This window comes from Pristiophorus japonicus, chromosome 18, assembly GCF_044704955.1.
Source record: "Pristiophorus japonicus isolate sPriJap1 chromosome 18, sPriJap1.hap1, whole genome shotgun sequence".
In the NCBI taxonomy this organism is placed as follows: Eukaryota; Metazoa; Chordata; class Chondrichthyes; family Pristiophoridae; genus Pristiophorus; species Pristiophorus japonicus.
The window spans coordinates 13141158-13166762 of record NC_091994.1 but is presented as its reverse complement, the minus strand read 5'-3'; the positions used below and the strand labels follow the sequence as shown (position 1 = coordinate 13166762).

Here is a 25605-nt window from a genome sequence, read left to right as displayed (position 1 = left end):
ACAGAGTGCTGGTAGTGGAGGGGGTGAATGTTTAAGGTGGTGGATGGGGTGCCAATCAAGCTGCTTTGTCCCAGATGGTGTTGAGCTTCTTGAGAGTGGTTGGAGCTGCACTCATCCAGGTAAGTGGAGAGTATTCCATCACACTCCTGATTTGTGTCTTGTAGGTACCGGAAGGTTTTGAGGGAGTCAAGAGGTGAGACACTCGCCGCAGAATACCCAGCCTCTGACCTGCTCTTGTTGCCACAGTATTTATGTGGCTGAACCAGTTAAGTTTCTGGTCAATGGTGATCCCCAGGATGTTGATGGTGGGAGATTTTGTGATGGTAATGCCGTTGAATGTCAAGGGGCGGTGGTTAGACTCTCTTGTTGGTGATGGGCATTGCCTGGCACTTAAGTGGCATGAAATTTACTTGCCACTTATCATCCCAAGCCTGAATGTCATCCAGGTCTTGCTGCATGCGGGCATGGACAGCTTCATTTTCTGAAGAGTTGTGAATGGAACTGACGACTGTGCAGTCATCAGCAAACATCCCCACTTCTAACCTTATGATGGAGGGAAGGTCATTGATGAAGCAGCTGAAGATGGTTGGGCCTAGGACACTGCCCTGAGGAACTCCTGCAGCGATGCCCTGGGGCCGAGATGATTGACCTCCAACCAACCACAACCATCTTCCTTTGTGCTGGGTATGACTCCAGCCAGAGTGGAGAGTTTCCCCCCTGATTCCCATTGACTTCAATTTTACCGGGACTCCTTGGTGCCACACTCAGCACTCAGTCAAATGCTGCCTTGATGTCAAGGGCAGTCACTCTCACCTCACCTCTGGAATTCAGCTCTTTTGTCCATGTTTGGACCAAGGCGGTAATGAGGTCTGGAGCCGAGTGGTCCTGGCGGAACCCAAACTGGTTGACGGGGGAAATTACCCAATCACCTCCATTCTGGCTGGGACTTGTGGTGTTACTACATGCAGCCGAGAAAATAGTCCTCTATAAAAAGTGTATTAACTCCAGATCTCATTTTGATGTATAATATCGCCAATAAAGGAGAAAATGACACAAAAAAAAGTAGATATAATTGCCTGTGATAGCATGACTGCTGTCGTTCCTTGATGTTTATGTTCTCAGATTAGCAATAAAAACTTCAAGGACAGCATGAAAAGCTGCCCTGTGCAATTCATGCAGAATGTATGAGGCTGAAATTAGTTGGTGGATAGTGCAGAACAGCTGAGGAAATGACTGCACATTTAATCTCAATGCAGTGACCCGTGGGGAAAATATTGCACCACAATCACTCCCTGTGTGTTTTATTGGCCTCTTTGGCTGCATGTGCGCAGTAAATGATTCTAAGATATGCAGAGCAACCCAGCACTCGCGTAACCGACAAAGATACAGAGAGAAAGGCCCCAATTTTTACCAGGGCAGGATTTTATTTTCCAACAATCCTCACCTGGAAGCCAGCCTGATTGACAGGCTTGGGTCCCCGATGAGCGGGGGACGCACCAGCAGAGGCTGCAGGCCAGGAGCAAATAGGTTTCCTGCTCCGGGCGTAGAGGTTACGAGCGGGTGGGTGGGGGGGGGGGGGGAAGGGTTAAGTCATCATCTCATTGCTGTTTGTGGAAATTGCTGTGCGCAAACTGGCTGCCGCGTTTCCCACACATTACAACAGTGGCTACACTCCAAAAAGTACTTCATTGGCTTTAAAGTGCTCTGGGATGTCCTGAAGTCATTAAAAGCGCTATATAAATGCAAGTCTTTCTTTTTATCTGTGGGCATAATATATATATCTATATCAAGAATACTTACAAACACACACACCTTGCCCATCATTCCTCACGCTATATTTTTTTTTATCCAATTTCGTTCCAGATCAACTCTAACGCCAAAGATCACTTTGCGCCAATGTGTTTGATCTTAGGCCAAAAGGCCGGGAGGCGAAGTTGCACCGTTCCTGGAAATATTGCAATACCAGGTCGGTGCATGGAGTGGACGGGGCATGCCCCTGATCCAGCTCCCTGTCCAAAAATCAATTCAATATCATGTCCCCATAGGGGATATTAAACTGATAAGAACAGATACTACACTTGATCTTAGCCAAAAGGCCGAGAAGCGATCATTCCTCACACTATATCACAAATGTAAGATAAAGAAAGCCAGCATTTAGTCATTTCCTGTTGGATTTTCTGACCTTGAAAATCTGGCTTCTCCTCAAGGTCAGGAACCAGGGATTTACAAGCAGCTGCCAACCTACAGAAACAGCCCTCTGCAATTAGTCTCTCATTGACCTCAAGGTCTGCTCATTTACCTTCACGAGAGTACTGACACATGAACACTTCCTGATGCAAATAATATGCAACAAGGTTAGAGCATGAGCGATGATGCAGGAGGCAGTATTTCACGATAGGAGTGCAGCTGAGTGCAAACGTTTAGGTTTTCTACCGTCAGCTAAACAAAACTGTGGGTCCGCGCATATGATGTCAGCTGTGGCTCAGTGGGTAGCACACTCGCCTCTGAATCAGAAGGTTGTGGGTTCACGTCTCCACTCCAGGGACTTGAGCACATAAATCCAGGTGGACAGTCCAATGCAGTGCTGAGGGCGTGCCGCACTGTGGGAAGTTCCGTCTTTCGGATGAGACGTTAAACTGAAGCCCCGTCTGCTCTCTCAGGCGGCCATGAAAGATCCCATGACACTATTTTGAAGAAGAGTTATCCCTGGTGTCCTGGCAAATATTCATCTCTCAATCAACAATATCACCGAGATGACCTGGTCATTATCTCATTGTTGTCTATGGGAGCTTGCTGTGCGCAAATTGGCTGGCGTGTTTCCTACATGGCAACAGTGACTACATCATTGGCTGTAAAGCTCTTTGGGTCGTCTGGTGGATGTGAAAGATGCTGTATAAATGCAAGTCTTTCTTTCTTTCTATAAATTAGCAGTAAGGGAGTTAATCCCATTGTTTATCCCAGTCACGTGACAGAGATGCTGAGCACACTGGAACAAAGAAACAGCTAAGCAATCTCGGCCTTATCCCACAGCTCTGTTTAATGTAACTTCAGCTGTCCAAGAGGATTAATCTTATTCAGTAGAATAGTAACATCTGTGCCCAGCCACTGAATAGCACAAACTTATCTCTTAAGTTAACAGACAGCAATCAATAAGTGCTTGTATTTTCTTTGACCTTGTACAGATTTGCGCACCACTAATGAACTGGAGTCAAAGTACAGAGAGAGGATATAACGATCATAGGTGTAAAGAATGGTGCAATGGGTTACACCCTCTGTGTCTGCAGCAAGGGCAGAGTGCCCGAAGGTTTACTACCTATATGGCTATGCTATACCTGATGTGGGAATTCTATACTTAATGCTGACATCCCACAAATGGAAATGTGTTCTATTACCCAATGCTGAAATACCTCCACAGCCTGCAGTCACTTTCATAATAAGCACTGCATGAACTGCTTCTGAATGGCCTTCAAAAATATAAACTGCATAGATAACAGATACGGCTCCACAAAGGCTAGAGAGTGAAAGATCACCATGAATCATGTTAGTGATGTCAACGAAAGATCACACCTTGGTACCCACCCTCCTGTATGGCTCAGAGACATGGTCCATATACAGTAGACACCTCAAATCACTGGAGAAATACCGCCAATGATGTCTCCGCAGGATCCTGCAAATCCCCTGGGAGGACAGACGCACCAACGTCAGCGTTCTCGATCAGGCCAACATCCCCAGCATCGAAGCACTGACCACACTCGACCAGCTCCGTTGGGCGGGCCACGTTGTCCGCATGCCCGACACAAGACTCCCAAAGCAGGCGCTCTACTCGGAACTCCTACACGGCAATCAAGCCCCAGGTGGGCAGAGGAAACGTTACAAGGGACACCCTCAAAGCCTCCTTGATAAAAGTGCAACATCCCCACCGACACCTGGGAGTCCCTGGCCAAAGACCGCCCTAAGTGGAGGAAGAGCATCCGGGAGGGCGCTGAGCACCTCGAGTCTCGTCGGCGAGAGTATGCTGAAAACAAGCGCAGGCAACAGAAGGAGCGTGCGGCAAACCAGACTCCCCACCCACCCTTTCCCTCTGTCGACTAGGGGCAGATGTCCTTGCCCTCCTGCAATTTTAAAATTGCTGTTGGCCAGGTCGGGTCATGAAAGGAGTGGGTATGTCCCCAGCTTCAGTCTAACTGCCTGGTTTCTGCCAATCAACCCCAGTGAAACAATCAAAACAATTTTCCTTTCCTCTTTCTGCAATGTATTTAACTCCCATAAAGAAAAAACTTGCATTTATATAGCGCCTTTCACGACCTCAGGATGCCCCAAAGCGCTTTACAGCCAATGAAGTACTTTTGAAGTGCAGTCATTATTGTGATGTAGGAAACGTGGCAGTCAATTCGCGCACAGCAAGCTCCCACAAACAATAATGAGGTGATGACCAGATCATCCATTATTTTAGGTGTTAGTTGAGGGATAAATATGGGCCAGGACACCAGGGAGAACTCCCCTGCTCTTCTTTTAAATAGTGTCACGGGATCTTTTACCTCCAGCTGAAAGGGCAGACAGGGTCCCGGTTTAACGTCTCATCTGAACGATGGCACCTCCGACAGTGCAGCACTCCCTCAGTATAACAAAGAGATTAGATCAGTAACATTCCACCTTTTTATTTTCAAATTTACACTCTGAGGTTCAAATCGATTGGTATCTTTTCCAAGACATTTAAGGTGAAGAATAAAATTGCTGATGGGACAATTTCTATTTTGGACCTTGCTATTTGTTATGGGAACATTGCAGGACTTTCGCAGTCTTAATGTGACATGAAGCAAGACTGACCTCTTGTGACGAGACTGGCATTCACTGCTTTGTCCATGCTATTTTTACAATTCCTAACGCTGCCATTTCTTACCAACGAGAATGACAATACGACACCTGAATAACACTCAGTCCTACTCCCTGCCACAGGTTTCACCCTCTGTGCACTGCAACCTGTGAATACTTCCGCTCCGATAGAGATTTAACTGTGGTATCACTCCTACCTCTGAGTCAGAAGGTTCAAGTCCTACCCCAGGACCTAAACACAAAACCTAGACTAACACACCAGTGCAGTCCTGAGGAGATGCTGTCTTTCGAATGAGGGCCTGCCCTCTCAGGTGGATGTAATAGATCCCATGGCACTATTTGAAGAAGAGCACGGGGGCTTCCCTGGTGCCCTGGCCAGTATTTATCACACAGCCAACATCATTAAAAGCAGATTATTTGATCCTTATCACATTGCTGCTTGTCGACTTTTCTGTGCGCAATTTGGCTGCCGCATTTCCTTCATTACAACAGTGACTACACTCCAAAAGTACTTAATTGGCTGTAAAGTGCTTTCGGACGCCCTGAGGTCAGGAAAGGCGCGATTTAAGTGCAAAAGCCAAAAACTGCGAATGCTGGAAATCTGAAATAAAAACAGAAAATGCTGGAAATGCTCAGCAAGTCAGGTGGAGAGAGAAACATAGTTAACGTTTCAGGTCGATGACCCTTTGTCAGAACTATATCAGTGCAAGTCTTTCTTGAAGCTGGCAATCCATCTGGGCATTGTGATTAAAATAAAGAACAATGTATAGCACAACAGATCCTAAATCCTCCTCACCATGTGAGCCAGCAGTCTTTATGCAAAAATGGTTCAGCAATATTATATTTGTAAAAAACTTAAAGATTTATCTCTGTAACAGAATTGGCACCCTTGGCTTGATTGACACCCCATCCACCACCTTAAACATTCACTCCCTCCACCACCGGCACACCGTGGCTGCAGTGTGTACCATCTACAAGATGCACTGCAGCAACTTGCCAAGGATTCTTCGGCAGGACGTCCCAAACCCGTGACCTCTACCACCTAGAAGGACAAGGACAGCAGGCGCATGGGAACACCATCACCTACTCGTTACCCTCCAAGTTACACACCATCCTGACTTGGAAATATATCGGCCGTTCCTTCATCGCTGCCGTGTCAAAATCCTGGAACTCCCTCCTTAACAGCACTGTGGGAGCGCCATCACCACAAAGACTGCAGCGGTTCAAGAAGGCGGCTCACCACCACCTTCTCATGGGCAATTAGGGTTGGGCAATAAATGCCGGCCTTGCCAGCGACGCCCACATCCCATGAATGAATAAAAGGAATGGTGCATAGCGTATTGCAATGGTTATTCCACTCTTAAGAAAGACCTTTTAATTCATTTGTACCTGAGGAGCAACACAACATACCATTCTGCGTTGGAGAGGCTCGAGAGCAGGCAGTTGGTTGGCAAGCACTGTCAATGCTACTCTGCAGCCGACCCCATCACAAACGTCTGGATTGGCTCGGGTCATTTTCAATTAAGGGTTCAGACGGAGACATCCATTTGAGAAATGAAAAGGATGTTTGATCCTCAGTTCAAAGTGACTCGTTTCCATCAATGATTGATGGGACATTTTTTAGGGCCCCTTGGCCCCTCTGCAGGCTAGTTTGTCTAATGTATTAATTGCATCTGCTTCTTTTTGTCAAGCTGCACTTGCGCAGGGATTTATTCAGATATTGTGGTATGAGCATTGTTAATTTCATTTTAGGACATAACCTTGTTAAGTTTCATCTGATTCCCCCGACTTCAAAAGCATCCAGTCATTAAAGAAAAAGAGACGGGAAAAATATTGGAGGATAACTTCCGAAAATTGGTTGTCACTGAACCAAAAGCAAGAGAACAAAGAAGACTGTTGCAAAGGATGTTTAAAGATCTGATTCTCACAATGGAAAATACTTTTAAAGGAGAAGCTATCAGAAAGGATAATACATAAGAAACAGGAGCAGGAGTAGTCCATTTGGTCCCTCGAGCCTCCTCCACCAATAATTGCCCCCATCATGAACTCTTTCTCATTTTGATGTTTACATGTTGTCCCATTTCGTTTTTTTTTCTGCTCATTATATTTTTTGTAAGTAAATGTTTGAGCTGCTTCAGTTTGTACAAAATCTGAGCTGAGTTTAATGCACTGCCAATTCAAAGGGAGTGCAATCGTAGTGTGAAGCCGTGGTTAATCCAGTGCAAAGATTATTGCAAGATGCTCATTTTTAATCCATCAACCAATCAACACTGCAAGGGCAGATTACTGAGACGTTAAAGCTCTTGGATCATGGCAAACAAGATTTACTTGCAGAAACTGATGAGAAGCAAGAGACAGACTTGCATTTATATAGCGCCTTTCATGACCACCAGACGTCTCAAAGAGCTTTACAGCCAATGAAGTACTTTTTGGAATGTAGTCACTGTTGTAATGTGGGAAACACGGCAGCCAATTTGTGCACCAAATTCCCACAAACAGCAATGTGATAATGAGCTGATAAACTTTCTGTTATAGGAACATAAGAAATAGGAGCAGGAGTAGGCCCTATGGCCCTTCGAGCCCTCACCACCATTCAATAAGATCAGGGCTGATCATCAACCTCAACTCCACTTTCCCGCCCGATCTCCCTATCCCTTGTTTCCTCTAGACTCCAAAAATCTATCGATCTCAGACTTGACTATACTCAGAGACAGCATCCATAGCCCTCTGGGGCAGAAAATTCCAAAGATTCACAATCCTCTGAGTGAAAAATTTCCTCCTCATCCCTGTTTTAAATGGCCTACCCCTTATCCTGAGACTGTGCCCCCTAGTTCTAGATACTCCAGCCAGGGGAAACACCCTTCAGAATCTTATAAGTTTCAATGAGATCAACTCTCATTCTTCTAAACTCCAGAGAGTATAGGCCCATTCTACATGATCTCTCATCATAAGACAGGCCTCTCATCCCAGGAATCAATCTAGTGAACATCTGTTGTACCGCCACCAAGGCAGGTATATACTTCCTTAGATAAGGACATGAGCATATAAATCTAGGCTGACACTCCAGTGCTGTTCTGTCAGAGGCTCACCGGGGGTGCAAACCAGTAACGCCCGGCTGCCAACACTCAGTCCGATCCTGACGTCAGTCCTGGTGCACGCTTGCGCCTCGGTCGGTAAATTCGGTGCGGCTGCCTCATTTAGCGCCCGTCACGGACAAGGTCTGGAAAAACAGTCGGTGCAGGCTTGCAGAGTCGTTAACTGGTGGCTTCTTAAAGGCTTCCCTCAGAGGTCACAGTCGGTGCAATGTTTACACACAGCCCGGTGCGTGAGCTTCCGAGTTCACAGCAGCTGACAGATACAACAGCACCGCTTGAAAACAAGTGATTTCGAAAACATAACGGGTGCGTTACTATGCCGTGACTTTAAGACTCGGCTTTTGCCGGGGTCTGATTCGGAGTTCGGCGCATAAGCAATGGGTCTGCAAAATGTACACCAAACTTTCGCTATGGCCCCCCCCTCCCCCACTCCCCTAGCTGTAGTGTGCAATGGCTGATTTAACGCCCGTCAGCTCTTCGACCGATTCTGATGAATTTCTGGGCGGAGGGTGCAAACTTTTTCAAGACGCTAAAATTACCGCTCCGCCTGGGTGACCGCCCCAGATGAGGTGCGACCAAATTTCTCTCCCCCATGAATCATACAGCTTTGTTCTGAATTTTATGCCAGTAAACAGAAACACTTTTATTACGAGCAACCCAGTATCAGCTGAATGCAATTCTAGAGCAGGAACAGCACAGTTAGATGAGAGGCTCTTATCTATTTTGCTCTAACAACCTGCCTCATCTCCAATTTCAATAGTGCCTCTCATTGCATCAGTGTGCCATTGCCCCCACCCCAATTCTCATTTCCCACTATACTCTGGCCTTTCTGAATGAGACTGACAAATTAGTGCTGTAGACCCACTGGGATTTGAACCCATTTCAAAAAAGGACAGTTAAAACCAGCAGGCAGAGAATGTTTGCTGCATCAGCCTTGGTTGGCTATGCAGCTCGAATCCTTGAGATCAAAAGGCCAGTGAATTGATTCCTGGGATGAGAGGGTTGTCCTGTGAGGAGAGATTGAGTAGATTAGGCCGATACTCTCTGGAGTATTGAAGAATGAGAGATGATCTCATTGAAACATATAAGATTCTGAGGGGGGGGGGTTGACCGGGTAGATGCTGAGAGGTTGTTTCCCCTGGCTGGAGAGTCGAGAACCAGGGGTCACAGTCTCAGGATAAGGGGTCGGCCATTTAGGACTGAGATGAGGAGGAATTTCTACACTCAGAGGGTTGTGAATCTTTGGAATTCTCTACCTCAAAGGGCTGTGGATGCTGAAGCGTTGAGTATATTCAAGGCTGAGATAGATAGATTTTTGGACTCAAGGAGAATCAAGGGATATGGGGATTGGGTGGGAAAGTGGAGTTGAAGTCGAAGAGCAGGCCATGATCTTATTGATGGCAGAGCAGGCTCGAGGGGCCGTATGGCCTACTCCTGCTCCTAATTCTTATGTTCTTATGTTCTTAACCTTTCACAGTGTAATTTCCACTGTAGCTGCACGATGTGCAGATTGAAGCACGCACCAAATTGAGTTGTTTAGTAGATAGAACTCATTCACACTGCAGTGTAAATTTGGTTTCCACTAGATTAGAATCCAGCCCTCATTCATTCCAAACCTGTAAAAACAACTGTCCCAACAATATTATTCCTGCCATCTCAAAATTTACAGCTAACTGTTTTTTTTAAATGTCACGCTGCATAATAATCAAATTACATGCATACAAGCTCCTCTTTGCCCTGTAACACAATGTACGCAATCAGTGCCGTGATCAGAGTAAGTGGCAATTAACTCTGTGAAATTACTCATTTTGATTTTGCTGGCATTTGAAAGAAGGCAACTAATAATCTGCGGAGAGATCTTCATTAAACTTAGTGCCCTGTAAAGTGCAAAAAGGAAAAGAGAAACTGTGGATCTGTGATAGATCGGGCCACAGGGAGTGCATCAACCCCGATTTACGCGGAAGCTCGAATTTAGCTTTTGCAACACAGGATTTAATTGAGTATTAAAGCAGGAAGGAACCTGACAGAAACAAACAGAAAAAGGTCATCAAACATCTTATGGAAGGTTTCACAGAAATTGCAATGGTGCATTTTCCCGAAACCTACCCGGCATGGTTTAGTTGATTAGAAAATTGCTTTCTTATTTACTGGACCTGCGTTCAAACACTTTTCACAGCACTCTCCGACTGCCACAATGGCCTTAAGTAAAAAGAGTTTGAAAGAAAGACTTGGATTTATATAGCGCCTTTCAGGGCCGCGAACCATCCCAAAACACTTTACAGCCAATGAGGTTCTTTTTGAACTGTTGTAATATAAGAAACGCGGGCAGCCAATTTGAGCACAGCAAGCTCCCACAAACAGCAATGTGATAATGACCCGATAATCTGTTTTTATGTTGATTGAGGGATAAATATTGGCCAGGACACCGGGGCATAACTTCTTCAAAATAGTGCCATGGGATCTTTTACATCCACCTGAGAGAGCAGTCGGGGGCCTCGGTTTAACGTCTCCTCCGAAAGACTTACTCCCTCAGCACTACACTGGAGTGTCAGCCTAGATTTTGTTTGTGCTCAAGTCCCTCGAATGGAATTTGAATCTACAACTTTCTGACTCCAAGGCGAGAGTGCTGCCCACTGGGCCACAGCTGACATACAGAGAAGCAGTAGGCAGCGTGTAGGAAAAATGGCTACAAAAACCATTGTCCCAAAAAGCATATCGCAGCTATAGAAATTGCTAATGAAACTCTCCAGACTTTTCCGAGCCAGAAACTCCTCACTTCCGCCCGACTAAGCTGATCCTGGAAATGTCCACGCCTTATCATTCTCAGTCTGCCACCCTTAGCGCACTGTAAGACCTTAAACCGAGGCCTCCCCTGCCCTCTCAGGTGGATGTTGTGTACGCGTAAATAACTGACAAACTGAGCCAGGAGAAATGTAACTTAACTTAACTGTGCTTTTATATAACCCAAAATGGAGTCCCAAACCGGCATGAACCAGCGTGAGTACAGCAAGTGTGAATAGCTCCCGCAGGGTCCTAATGCCCGAATATGAGCTGTAACAAATAAGTAGAGTGGATAAGTAGAAATAATTACAGTGGATGTAAAAGATCCCACGGCACTATTTTGAAGAAGAGCAGGGGAATCCTGGCAAATATTTATCCTTCAACTAACATCACTTAAAAACAGTTTATCTGGTTATTTATCTAATTGCTGTTTGTGGGAGCTTGCTGTGTGCAAATTGGCTGGTGCATCTCCCCACATTACAACAGTTACTACACTTCAAAAGTATTTCATTGGTCATAAAGCGCTTTAGGACGTCCTGAGGTTATGAAAGTCGCTATATAAATGTAAGTTCTTTCTTTAAAAGCAGAAAACTCAGAGCTGCAGAGCCACGAGACCTCATTGCCATAAATGCAAATAAGGGGGCGCAGCAGACAGATTGCAGGAAGGGCCAAAAAGCACGAAGGAACTCGGGGAAATGATTTAATGACAGAAAACCGGTGGAAACAGCTCCTCCTCAGTCTCAGAATAAGGGGTTGGCCATTTAGGACTGAGATGAGGCGACATTTCTTCACTCGGAGGGTGGTGAATCTTTGGAATTTTCTACCCCAAAGGGCTGTGAATGCTCAGCCGTTGAGTATATTCAAGACAGAGATCGATAGATTTTTGAATATTAAGGGTATCAAGGGATATGAGGATAGTGCAGGAAAGTGGAGTTGAGGCAGAAGATCAGCCATGGTCTTATTGAATGGTGGAGCAGGCTCGAAGGGCCGAATGGCCTACTCCTGCTCCTATTTCTTACGTTCTTATGCCCAACTTTTCTATCACAAAATTTCAATTGTCCCAATTATGCGCCAGAAATATGCTGAAAATGGTAAGGAAATTCATGGCCCCTGCCTCCCCCATTACGTATTGTGATTGAATTAAATAAATCACGATCAAATTTAAGTTGGACAAAATTGCTTTCATTTTGTCACTATTATCATAACCTTTTACAGCTATGGTTCTGTTCAGTCTGAAAGAGCTTTCCTCGTCACTGGCATTACAGTCTCTTGCATAGACTGGTCCAAACATCTTTGACAAATTTGGTTGAGACACAATTTGATACAAACTCTGATTGAGCTTATTTGGATGAAGGACAGGTTAATGTCCGCCACTTGATATTCCATTAATATATTTGCATATTTTAACAAAAATCCATTTTATTTAGAACATATTTCTAATCTGAAATATGCTAAGCATTAACCAGATTTGGTATCACTTGCCTTCATCCGGCTTTTGTTATGCTGTCTACATTTTCTCTTCCCCCACTCAATGCAGTTCTCTTTATTCCAATTTGACAATTGGATCAATTCGCAAACAAGCAAATAATCAATCAAACAAAACAATCAATTGACTGTCTCCCAGGAGTGATACAGAATTTAAATTATAGCAATGATTAAAAAGAAACATGATTAGGATCAATGTTCCCTGTAATTTTTTTGCGGGGGATGGGGGGGTGCACGGGCCCTAATCACAGGCTGTCCCTCGAAATCGAGGAAGACTTGCTTCCACTCTAAAAGTGAGTTCTCAGGTGACTGAACAGGCCAACACGGGAATAACAGTCTCGGTCACAGGTGGGACAGATTGTCGTTGAAGGAAAGGATGGGTGGGGAGTCTGGTTTGCTGCACGCTCTTACCGCTCTCTGCGCTTGTTTTCTGCACGTGGGTCTATCCTCCCTGTGAATTTTCAGGATCTTGCGGAGGTAGCGTTGCTGGTATTTCTCCAGCGCTTTGAGGTGTCTACTGTATATGGTCCACGTCTCTGAGCCATACAGGAGGGCGGGTATCACTACTGCCCTGTAGGCCCATAAGCTTAGTGCCAGATTTGAGGACCTGGTCTTCAAACACTCTCTTCCTCAGGCGACCGAAGGCTGCACTGGCATGCTGGAGGCGGTGTTGTACCTAGTCATCAATGTTTGCCCTTGCTGATAGTAGGCTCCCGATGTATGGAAAATAGTCCACATTGTCCAAGGCAGCGCCGTGGATTTTAATGACTGGGGGGCAGTGCTGTGTGGTGGGATCAGGCTGATGGAGGGCCTTTGTCTTACGGATGTTTAGTGTAAGGCCCATTCTTTCGTACGCCTCAGTGGAGATGTTGACGATGGCTTGGAATTCATCTTCTGAACGCGCGTAGACGCAAGCGTCGTCCTAAGCTGGCTGCATGGCCTATTCAATTTTTTGCGGATGCACTTAGTGTCAGCTGTGGCTCAGTGGGTAGCACTCTCGCCTCTGAGTCAGAAGGTTGTGGGCTCAAGTCCCACGCCAGGGACTTGAGCACATAAATCTCATCTGATACTCCAATGCAGTGCTGAGGGAGTGCTGCACTGTCGGAGGTGCCGTCTTTCAGATGAGATGTCAAACCAAGGCTCCGTCTGCTCTTTCGGGTGGTTTTAAAAGATCCCATGGCATTATTTCGAAGACGAGGAGGTATCTCTGGTGATCTGGGCCAATATTTATCCCTCAATCAATATAACAAAAACAGATTATCTTGTCATTATCACATTGCTGTTTGTGGGAGCTTGATGTGCTCAAATTGGCTGCAGCATTTCCCACATTACAACAGTGACTACACTGCAAAAAGTACTTCATTGGCTGTAAAGTGCCTTGAGATGTCCGGTGGTTGTGAAAGGCACCATATAAATGTAAGTCTTTCTTTCTTTTTAATTACATTAAAAAGCCCATGAGCAGCCTGGCCACCAGTCTTAATGGGAACATTGATTCAGACTGAATTACTGTATTGTGTTTAACAAATTACCAACTGCAACTTTAATGTGTTACCCCATTTCAGAACTTAAAGGATAAAGTTTCATGGTTAAATGCACGAGCCTCCACGGTACTGACACAAAGGTCAACGGTTTGATTCCTCATCTTCCCCTGAGTTTGCTGATCTCAGCCCAGGCATCTGTTGGGATATTAGCAATGTGCTCACTGCCAGGGTTTCTCATCACAATCGCTGCCTGGTTTACACGTGTGTCCCGTTACCTCCTTATGTGGCTCGTGGCAGACTTTGTTTGAGAACACTCCTGTGAAGCACCTTTGGACGTTTTACTGCGCTAACGGCACTATATAAATGCATGTTGGTGTTGTTGTTGTTGTTGCGGGAGGACAAGATAGTGATGCCCCCTCTGGTTGAATAGCTTCCTGACACTCACTCCCTTGACACAGCAAGTGAAGATAGCCAATTGGGCCAAAGAAGTCGCTAGATACATGAGAACATAAGAAATAGGAGCAGGAGTAGGCCATTCGCCCCTTCGAGCTTGCTCCACCATTCAATAAGATCATGGCTGATCTTTGACCGCAACTAAACCTTCCTGCCATAATCCAGAAATCAATGTAAGAACATAAGAAATAGGAACAGGAGTAGGCCATATTACTTGTGGAAATGTAACGCAGCAAGACTAAGGGATCGAAATTCCGTTTCTAATGCCATCCGTTACCGCTGGCGGGAGGTGGCTAACGGGTGGCAAAATCCTACTGTTGGCCGTAAACGGCGTCCACGCCTCCGGAGAAATTCAGTTGAGTCTTTGGCGGAAGCGCCAAGAGGTAACGCCACACCCTCTAACGTCGCCCGCGTGGTGACGTCATCCAGCGTGCAGCGCCCCCTTGTGGCTGCTCCCACGATATTCGGCCTCTACGGCGGCCTTCCCCGGCAGGCGTCCTTGCAGCCTGAATAAAGTGGTGAATACATAGCGGATCTCGGGTGGAATCGTCCAGAGAGCAGGGCAAGTTTTTTTCTTTATCTATTTCTGCATGGTTTTCATTAGTTGTGTGTGTGTGGCTCGGAGAAGCGTTGGTTTTTTTTTTCCCCGTTTTTTTCACCTAGCGTGAAGGCAGCTTCCCGATGCAAAATTCAGTGGGCCTCCTGAGCTCCCACTCGAGGGTGAGTGTGCAATTCCACCTTTTAGCGCTACTCTTTCATCTTTGGCCGTAAAAACTCAATTTGGCAGTTTGAGGCTGTACCTAACGCCCGGCGGTAAAACCAGCGCTCAGGCAGTGACACCGCCTCAAAGATGGCAGTACCGAATTTCGAGCTCTAAGAGCCTTCAAGAGAGGAGAAGAGGAAACTGGGCACTGTGATGGCAATAAACAAAAACATATTGGGGCCAATCAATCTACTTTAGTGAATGGAATCATTCCATTCGGGTGGTTGGAATTGAACAAGAGTGGTTCTGATGGCAGCCACACCAAGCAGCCTCTACTTAAAATGCTGCATCCAGTGTAGACATTGTAGGCGGTCCCTCAAAGCAAGGATGACTTGCTTCCACGCCAAAAAGAGATGAGTTCACAGGTGTTTCAATGAAGGACCTGATATTCCAGGTCCCGAACTACATCCTGAAGGGGGAAGATGCCTGCGCGTGGATTTTTTTAACGTGTGGCACCACACGTTAAAAAAACCCACACGCAGCCCACCACACGGGCTTGACAGAGCTAGGTCTTGGTCCCGTGGCAAGGATTAACCAAGACGACTGGAGACCAGCTCTGCTGTACGGGCCTAGTGTTAGCAGCAATAGTTAGCACCTAACTTACAAATCCGAAACAGAAGATTTGACATGAGCAACAACAGTAGTGGGTTTTTCAATCAGGAATGCTGTGCGTAGCTTTTCCTGTGCCTCTTAAGTGGCAGGGGAGGTGATATTCTTGGGCAGAAGCTTTTTAAGGGGCCATTTAACTATCCTATTATAAATATTTGAAAACCTGAATAAATGAACATGGGTTGGGCAATAAGCGCTGGCCTTGCGAGCGATACCCGTAATTCCTATCTAAAAATATCAAATCGACCCCCTGACATCAACATACCCACACCAACGTTCCCTTTGCGCACCACTCTGCGGATCCTGTGCTGCCCGTTAAACCTACAAGAGCAGAATTTTGAATGGACCGCGCAGCCCGTTAAAGATGTCGTGCGCCCCTCCCCACCCCCCCCAGAAATTACAGGGAGCAGTGACCCACATTTCCAGCATGGGTAACTCGATAGCAATCAGAAGCTAATCATTTTCTTGTCTCCAGCCCATGGACACCACGGCCAAATGCATGTCCCCCAATTGAGACCAGTTAACTAAGCACGAATTTGGGGATGGCACCTGTCACCTTCCTCATTTGGTATAACTCACATCCAGGCCAACCTGTGCAGAATGGCAGGCAGTGACTAGTGGAGTGCCAGAATGGCAGGCAGTGACTAGTGGAGTGCCGCAGGGCTCAGTGCTGGGACCCCAGCTCTTTACTATATACATTAACGCTTTAGATGAAGGAATTGAGTATAATATCTCCAAGTTTGCGGATGACACGAAACTGGGTGGCGGTGTGAGCTGTGAGGAGGACACTAAGAGGCTGCAGGGTGAATTGGACAGGTTAGGTGAGTGGGCAAATGCAAGGCAGATGCAGTATAATGTGGATAAATTTGAGGTTATCCATTTTGAGGGCAAAAACACAAAGGCAGAATATTATCTGAATGGCGGCAGATTAGGAAAAGGGGAGGTGCAACGAGACCTGGGTGTCATGGTTCATCAGTCATTGAAAGTTGGCATGCAGGTACAGCAGGCGGTAAAGAAGGCAAATGGTATGTTGGCCTTCATAGGGGATTTGAGTATAGGAGCAGGGAGGTCTTACTGCAGTTGTACAGGGCCTTAGTGGGGCCTCACCTGGAATATTGTGTTCAGTTTTGGACTCCTAATCTGAGGAAGGGCATTCTTGCTATTGAGGGAGTGCAGCGAAGGTTCACCAGACTGATTCCAGGGATGGCTGGGGAGAGACTGGATCAACTGGGCCTTTATTCACTGGAGTTTAGAAGGATGAGAGGAGATCTCATAGAAACATATAAGATTCTGACGGGACTGGACAGGTTAGATGCGGGAAGAATGTTCCCGATGTTGGGGAAGCCCAGAACCAGGGGACGTAGTCTTAGGATAAGGGGTAGGCCATTTAGGACTGAGATGAGGAGAAACTTCTTCACTCAGAGAGTTGTTAACCTGTGGAATTCCCTGCCGCAGAGAGTTGTTGATGCCAGTTCATTGGATATATTCAAGAGGGAGTTAGATATGGCCCTTACGGCTAAGGGGATCAAGGGGTATGGCGAAAAAGCAGGAAAGGGGTACTGAAGGAATGATCAGCCATGATCTTATTGAATGGCGGTGCAGGCTCGAAGGGCCAAATGGCCTACTCCTGCATCTATTTTCTATGTTTCTATGTTTCTAATGCCTCAACCGAACTATCGAGATAGACAACTTTTTTCTTTGGAACAGAGGACGCTGAGGGGAGACCTTATTGAGGTATATAAAATTATATGGGGGCCTAGATAGTGTGGATAGGAAGGACCTATTTCCCTCAGCAAATGGGTCAACAACCAGGGGCATAATTTAAAGTCATTGGTAGAAGGTTTGGATGGGATTTGAGAGGATTTTTTTTCACCCAGAGGGTAGTGGGGGTCTGGAACTCACTGCCTGAAAGGGTGGTAGAGGCAGAAACTCTCACCGCATTTTAAAAGTTCATGGATATGCACTTAGATTAATTAGATGTATTCAAAAGGGAGTTAGATGTGACCCTTACGGCTAAAGGGATCAAGGAGTATGGAGAGAAAGCAGGGATGGGGTACTGAAGTTGCATGATCGGCCATAATCATATTGAATGGTGGTGCAGGCTCGAATGGCAAAATGGCCTAACTCCTGCACCTATTTTCTATGTTTCTATGTTAAAGTGCCACAACCTACAGGGCTACGGACCAAGAGCTGGAAAGTGGGATTAGGCTGGATAGCTCTTGGTTGGCCGGCGAGCACACGATGGGCCGAAATGGCCTCCTTCCTTGCTGTAAATTTCCATGATTCTATGAACATCTATATGGAGTTGTAACCCTCTTTTTATACCAGCTCATTGGAAAACCTACTTCCCTCCAAACTCCCCCAAATAAAGGGTAATGGGAGTGGGACTAACTGGCTGGCTCTTTCAAAGATGGGCCAAATGGACTCCTCTTGTGCTGCATCATTCGATAATTCCGTGATAAAGGGGGAATAACTCTTCAATTTCCATGGGTGCTTGCACCATGTCAGATATATTGTTGGAAATAAGACATGCTCACCAGCAAAACAGATGACTCTACCATCACCTTTTACCTCTGCAGGAAGATTTAACGCTCTCATCAGGCATCAAGACTATTTGTATTAGTGGGACCTATAACAGGGGCTTCCATCAGATATCACTTTCATGCTCCACAGCCAAATTAAAGGTCCAGTTTAATGGAAGTTCCTGCAGCTAAATCCAGTGCCAAGAGCAAGGGTCATTAATTATGATATCATAGCTATTGATGGAATAGTTAGATGTCATTTTAAGTGTAGAATATCTGGCCTCAATAGCTGAGAGCCATTAGGAGCCATTAGAAATGCTGGTTAAGGAAAGATTGTCTGTGTAAGGTTGATTCTGGCACTTTGCAGTGGAGTCTTTGTTAAAGATTAACCATTTCATTGACATGAATTTATATAGCAGTAATTATTGTTGGTGATCTTAATGGGTGAGCATATAATGTGCTCGAATGGCCATTCCTCTGCCTCACATTTTCTTCTGGAAACCACAGTGGGAATATAATAGATCCACCCCTCAACATGCTATAACGGGAGGAGAGTGACAGCAATACGTCGTGAAAAGAAACCAGACTTGCATTGAAATAGCGCCTTTCACATATTCAGGACATCTTAAATCATTTCACAGCCAATGAAATACAGTTGCTGTTGTAATGTAGGAAATGCAGCAGACAATTTGCACACACCAAGGTCCCACAAACAGCACTGTGATAATAACCCAGGTAATCTGTTTTAGTGATGTTTGTTGAGGGATAAATATTGGGCAGCTATACGGCAAGCGAGCTCAAGGTGGGCAGAGGAAGCGTTTCAAGGACACTCTCAAAGCCTCCTTGATAAAATGCAACATTCCCACCGATACCTGGGAGTCCCTAGCCTAAGACCGCCCTAAGTGGAGGAAGTGCATCTGGGAGGGCGCTAAGCACCTCGAGTCTCATCACCGGGAGCATGCAGAAACCAAGCGCAGGCAATGGAAGAATTGTGCGACAAACCAGTCCCACCCACCCTTTCCTTCAATGACTGTCTGTCCCACCTGTGACGGGGGCTGTAATTCCTGTACTGGACTGTACAGTCACCTAAGAACTCACTTTTAGAGTGGAAGCAAGTCTTCCTCGATTTCGAGGGACTGCCTATGATGATGATGATTGGGCAGGACACTGGGAGCTCTTCTGTCCTTTTCAAAATAGCGCCATGGGATCTTTTACGTCCATGTGAGAGGGCAGGCAGAGCCTCGGTTCAAAGTCTCACCCAAAAGACCTCACCTCCAGTAGTGCAGCGCTCCCTCAGTTAGATTTTGTGCTCATACAAAAGCAAAATACTGCGGCTGCTGGAAATCTGAAATAAAAACGGAAAATGCCGGGAATACTCAAACAGGTCAGGCAGCATCTGTGGAGAGAAAACAGAGTTAATGTTTCAGGTCGATGACCCTTCGTCAGAACTGGAAAAAGTTAGCGATGTAACAGGTTTTTAAACAAGTGTAGGGGCAGGGAAAGGCGGGAGGGGAAGAAACAGCAAAAGGGAACGTTTGTGCTCAAAGATTTTTGTGTTCCAGTCCCTGGAGCAGGATTTAAACCCACAACCTTCTGACTCGAAGGTGAGAGTGCTACCCACTGAGACACAGCTAAATACACTACGTGTTCCCTGCCATTTGCGCCCTAGCAAGGTGGGGGTAAGGGGTGGCTGTGTGTCATGCGTTGCTAGTGTTTCTCGGGCGGTGGGGGGGGGGGGGGTTAAATTTTAAATGGACAGTTTCCCTGATGCAATTGATTGCAGAGTGATTGACTGAAGTAGAGCCCACTTTTCAAGTATATCTTTTAAAATGTTGGGCCAGAACCATGAGTCCGTTAACACTGAAGCCATTGGCTGTAGTGACAGCCCACCCTGTTAATAATGTGTGTACCTGCGAGTACGCTCACAGGTTTGTAGAGCTGCTGCATTGTGAGTGGCTTAGCCAGTCACATGATGGTCACAAGACTCAATAAAACCCCAGTCAGTTGGGTTCGGGGGATCCACGATGAGGTATGAAGTTGTGAGCCTAGTGGATGAACTGGTAATGTGATTGTTAAACCTTTATTAATAAACCAACTAGTTCTTAATAGCAATATGTTGCTATGAATTCTTAAGCCAAGAACTCACGAAGCAAAGACATTACACTGTTTACCTCAGGTGGGCATCGCAATGGCACCGTTAATGACCCTGGCACACGCCCTAATTATGGTAATGACCCTAACCAGGGAAATGGACCAGATTCATTTTTCTCCTGGGTCACATGCAGCAACGTGCAGATTATTCTTCAATTCCCAGAGACTCCAGGGCAGCCCTGGAGATAAACCCCGCCCCATGACACTTCCAGCAGCAGGGTGGGACCACGGGAATATCGTGGGTCTCTTGATTCGGAAAAGTAGTTACAGTACAAGCTGCGACAGTTCTCGATAAAGGTTCCTCAGCTGTGAGACAAAGAGTGTAAAGGCGTTGGGCCCAACACGCCTGGGTCTGACAGGTGGGGACGGCCGGGAAGCGGGGTGGGGGGTGTCGGGAGGGAGGTGGGGGAGTGAGGGGGGGGGTGTCACTGCAGCACCGCTATCAGGGTGAGCAGGGTGAAAATTTGGAGTGGGACTCGTTTCTAGGTCTCTGTAGTGTATTTGCTTCATGGGTTCTTTGCTTAAGAATTCACAGCTACACATTTGCTGTAAAGAACGAGCTGGTTCATTAGCAAAGGTTTAACAATCAAATTGAACACTACCAGTTCATCCACCAGGCTCACAACTACACGCCTCATCGTGGAGAAGCTGAACTCAATTAACTGGGGTTTTATTGAGTCTTGTGAACATCACATGACTGGCTAAGCCGCTCACAGTGCAACAGCTTCACAAACCTGTGAGCAAGCTCATCATTATCATAGGCCGTCCCTCGGAATCGAGGAAGACTTGCTTCCACTCCTAAAGTGAGTCCTTTGGTGGCTGAACAGTCCAATATGAGAGCCACAGGTGGGACAGACATTTGTCGGGGGAAGGGTTGGGTGGGACTGGTTTGCCGCACGCTCCTTCCTCTGCCTGCGCCTAACCTCTTCACGCTCGCGACATTGAGATTCGAAGAGCTCAACGCCCTCCCGGATGCACTTTCTCCACCTAGGGTGGTCTTTGGCCAGGGACTCCCAGGTGTCAGTGGTGATGTCGCACTTTACCAGGGAGGCTTTGAGGGTGTCCTTGTAATGTTTCCGCTGCCCACCTTTGGCTCGTTTGCCGTGAAGGAGCTTTGCATAAAGCATTTGCTTCGGGAGTCTCGTGTCTGGCATGCGAACCATGTGGTCTGCCCAGCGGAGCTGATCGAGTGTGGTCGGTGCTTCAATGCTGGGGATGTTAGCCTGGTCGAGGACACTGATGTTGGTGCGCCTATCCTCCCAGGGGATTTGCAGGATCTTGCGGAGACATCGTTGGTGATATATCTCCAGCGACTTGAGGTGTCTTCTGTACATGCCCATGCCTCTGAGCCGTACAGGAGGGTGGGTATTACTACAGCCCTGTAGACCATGAGATTGGTGGTAGATTTGAGGGCCTGGTCTTCGAACACTCTTTTCCTCAGGCGGGCCGAAGGCTGCACTGGCGCACTGGATGCGGTGTTGAATCTCCGCATCAATGGTGCATACATTACAGTCTCTACCCTTTCCCTCCCTCCCCCCCCCATTGCCCATTTCCATGAGAAGTTTGGGTGAGCGCGGGCACTCATAATCTGGACCGCACACGTGAAGAACAGCCATTTTGGCATGGTGGTGTTGGGTTGGCAATGCACATTTGACCTCTGGGTCAATGGCACCAGAGAGGGAGAGGCGGGAAATTGGAAAAATAATTCACAAGGAAAAGAGAAATAACAACCGGAATTTGATGCTGTGTTGAGAATTTCCAAGCTATCAACCTTGGTCCTGTAACAGTTTTCAAGGCTCATCGTGTCTCATGATGGTTATATTAGTACAATCGAATGTTAATTAGTTGATGCATTTAATACCAACGACACCATTAGCAAGCAGATACAATTTCATGTGTATTCAGAAAATGCTGAGAGTGAATGAAACAATCTGTGCTTTGATTAAACACAAGAGATTAGATTCTATCTTTGTGCAGTAGTGTAAAATAGGTGATAGTTCAACCAACATCATTATTTCGTCATTGCTGTTTATGGGAGCTTGCTGTGTGCAAATTGGCTGGTGCATTTCCTACATTACAACAGTGACTACACTTCAAAAGTACTTCACTGGCTGCAAAGCACTTTGGGGAACCCTGAGGTCGTGAAAAGCGCAATATAAATGCAAAGTTATTTCTTTCTTTAGCCTTGTAACTGCCATGGTATCTATATTTGTACAGCATGCATACTGCAGAGCTTTGCCAGGACTGTCAATGACAGACACCAATGTCGTTGATGCACAATGACATCCACGTAGAAAGATTCGTTATGTTGAGAGGATTCCTTCCCGCTGACTCAACGCACAGCACTGAACCAAACAGACCAGTTCAATCCCCAGTCTGCATTAAGTTATAGCTGGACTGGGGAGGGGTAACATTGGCCAGGATTTCCGTTTCTGGTCATGACCTCTTTGTGCAAGCGGGCAATCGGATGAGGATGGGTTTGGGCTCAGCTGTAACGACCTGCTATGAACGCTGCCACATTTTAAAGAGAAAGGGTTGGGAAACCCGGGAAATAGTAAGGATAATTTATCGGTTAAATAATTATTCTTATTGGTCAGTCTCTGCAAGATTTTTTAAACTACCTATATGTAGGCGGAAGGCAAGTACGAGCCTGAAGAAGAATTTGAAATGGCGGATCAGGAACCGAGCCTCTACGTTCACTGCCCTAGCCAGTGCTGTGGGTGCTGATGTTGGTGTTGAAGCCATGAAGCTGCTTGGGATTGGCAAAAGACACATGGTAATGGAAGACTTTGTAGCAGCTCTCAATGTATTCAAGATGCATGCAGGCTATTGAGCGCAACACATGGAGAAATGGCAAATTAATGTGGAGAACCCTGCTACTGATACGGAAAAAAAATCCCTTCTGCAGTTAGCAAGAATGGAGAGTGGTATTCTTGTCAACGCTCCACAAGGAGTTCCCGATGACGATAATGATGAAGAAGAAGAGCCGGCACAAACACGATGGGCTGAATGGCCTTCTTCTGTGCTGTTAATTTCTACGATTCTGCGATCGAATAACACGCCAACTAGACTGACAGATGGAGAATGACCAGTTGGGTGAGGTAGGTACTGGAGGCTGGCCAGCATCCATGGAATCATATTCCAGCGAGAGTCAGTGGCTGGGGCTTTCCATCATCATCATAGGCGGTCCCTCGTAGCGAGGATGACCCACTTCCACGCCAAAAGGTGATGAGTTCACAGGCGTTTCAATGTTGAACACCAGCCACCACACGGGCTTGACAGAGCTAGGTCTTGGTCCAGCGGCAAGAATTAACCAAAGATGGCTGGAGACCAGCTCTGCTGCATGGACCTAGTGCGCACACATATCGCAGTGTGGACTGGGCCCGTGCTGCCTCCTGGGCCCTCACCTTTTCTGAGCCCTGAACTCGCGCCTCTCCTGGGACCCGATCACGTTGCTCCACGATCTCTGGGGCTGCGGTTTTCCACTTTTGCATTCGCTATCCCTTTCCACAGCCCCCTCCCACCCCCTCCCTGATTTTCCATCGATCACTTTAATGGACAGAAAACAATGGTTTGGGTGAGTGAGCGCAGAAACAGAGAACCTCAGGCTGTGTCTCCAGGAGAGGGATTGAAAATTGAAGAGAAGAAGACTTAAACAGCTTAGATATCTGTATATGCTAATATTTTCCCTTAGAAAGGCTGATCGGCAATTGTCTGGGGGAATTTCTGTATAATTCTGACAGTCTTTCTACCACTTCAAATCCAGAGAGACACAAGCATAGACATATTGTTTGAAGCGTGCCTCAAAAGTCTTCCATCTTGTGACACTAATATGACAGAATATTTTATTTTCCCTTCATGTTATGGAATCATTTTAACAGCAACTTAAAATAGCAATACAACAGACCCTCCCCTCCCCCATAATGCATCCTTTATGGATGCAGGCTGGATGAAGATTACCATCTCTTCGTACGTAGATGAGCCGAGCTCACTGAGCAAACATCAGCCAATTTTCTGATGTTAAGAGTCATTCTTTTGGTTAGGGTTTGATGTTTGGCTTTTATTTCCTCCATTGTGAACCAAGTTCTCATCTATCCCTGATTAAAACTCCAGGCTCTCTTCAGATTGTGATAAGGTGAGCATATGGTTCTGAGTGACTTTTAACGATTTAGTTCCGCGCACTCAACGCACAGACTTTCAACCCTCAGCAAATGTCAATTATTCTGTCATAAAGAATTACAGCCAAAGGTGCTTCAGCTTTCACTCACTGCCATGGGATCTTTATAACCATGGCAACAAGAGTGACATGTTCAGTCCCAGCAGGCCTCTGGAGTGTCTGCGCTCGCTTGCTTACATAAATCAAACCGATTACGATCGCAATTACATTTTCAGCGCTATTAAATATTAATGATCATTTTGTTTATTGCCCAAATATTTTGAAGCATCCACCCTTTGGTTTTAAGTGTGTTAAATCAATAATCCTCCATTTTGTAAAAAAAAAATGGACAAAGCAATATTAGTAGATTTTGCAGTCTCTGTATGAGTGGCACTCATTCTTTGAGACTGGGAGGTGTAGATTTGTACCTCCCTCCACATGGCCGGAACGGTGCAGGTGAGGGGGGGCGGGGGGTTAAGAGGGAAGAGGGGGGGATTTGGCTGCTGCCATCATAATTTACCTGACAATAGACACAGCAGGACAGATGGGGGTCTATTTTACTGTGGTTTATTCAGTAATTCCTGCGGGCAAGGTGGATGATTGCACTCAGCTGTGACAACATCTTTCTTCCACTCAAGATTTCAGTGACATGACTAAACCCCCCACAGTAAATCATACTGCCTGCCTTTCTACTTTCGATAGTGTCAGTTGTGGCTCAGTGGGCAGCACACTTGCTTCTGAGTCAGAAGGTTGTGGGTTTGAGCCCCACTCCAGAAACTTGAGCACATGAATCTAGGCTGACACTCCAGTGCAGTGCTGAGGGAGCTCTGCACTGTCCGAGGTGCTATCTTTTGAATGAGATGTTAAACCGAGGCCCTGTCTGTTCTCTCAAGTGGATATAAAAGATCCCAGGTTACTATTTCTAAGAAGAGCAGGGGAGTTATCCCCGGTGTCCTGGTCAATATTTATCCCTCAATCAACAAAGCAAAAGCAGGTTATCTGATCATTATCACATTTCTGTATGTGGGAGCTTGCTGCGTGCAAATTGGCTGCCGCGTTTCCCACATCCACGGGGTTGGGGTAATATATTAGCATGGATAGAGAATTGGCTAACTAATTGGAAAACAGAGAGTCGGGATAAATGGTTCATTCTCTGGTTGGCAACCAGTAACTAGTGGGGTGCTGCTGGGATCAGTGCTGGGACCCCAACTATTTACAATCTATATCAACGACTTGGAAGAAGGGTCTGAGTGTAACGTAGCCAAGTTTGCTGATA

At 46.2% G+C, this 25605-nt stretch overlaps 1 pseudogene; it reads right to left on the bottom strand.

Moving 5' to 3' along the window:
• Positions 1-1929: 1929 nt before the first annotated feature.
• Positions 1930-2108, bottom strand: LOC139229392 (U2 spliceosomal RNA; annotated as a pseudogene).
• Positions 2109-25605: the final 23497 nt, after the last annotated feature.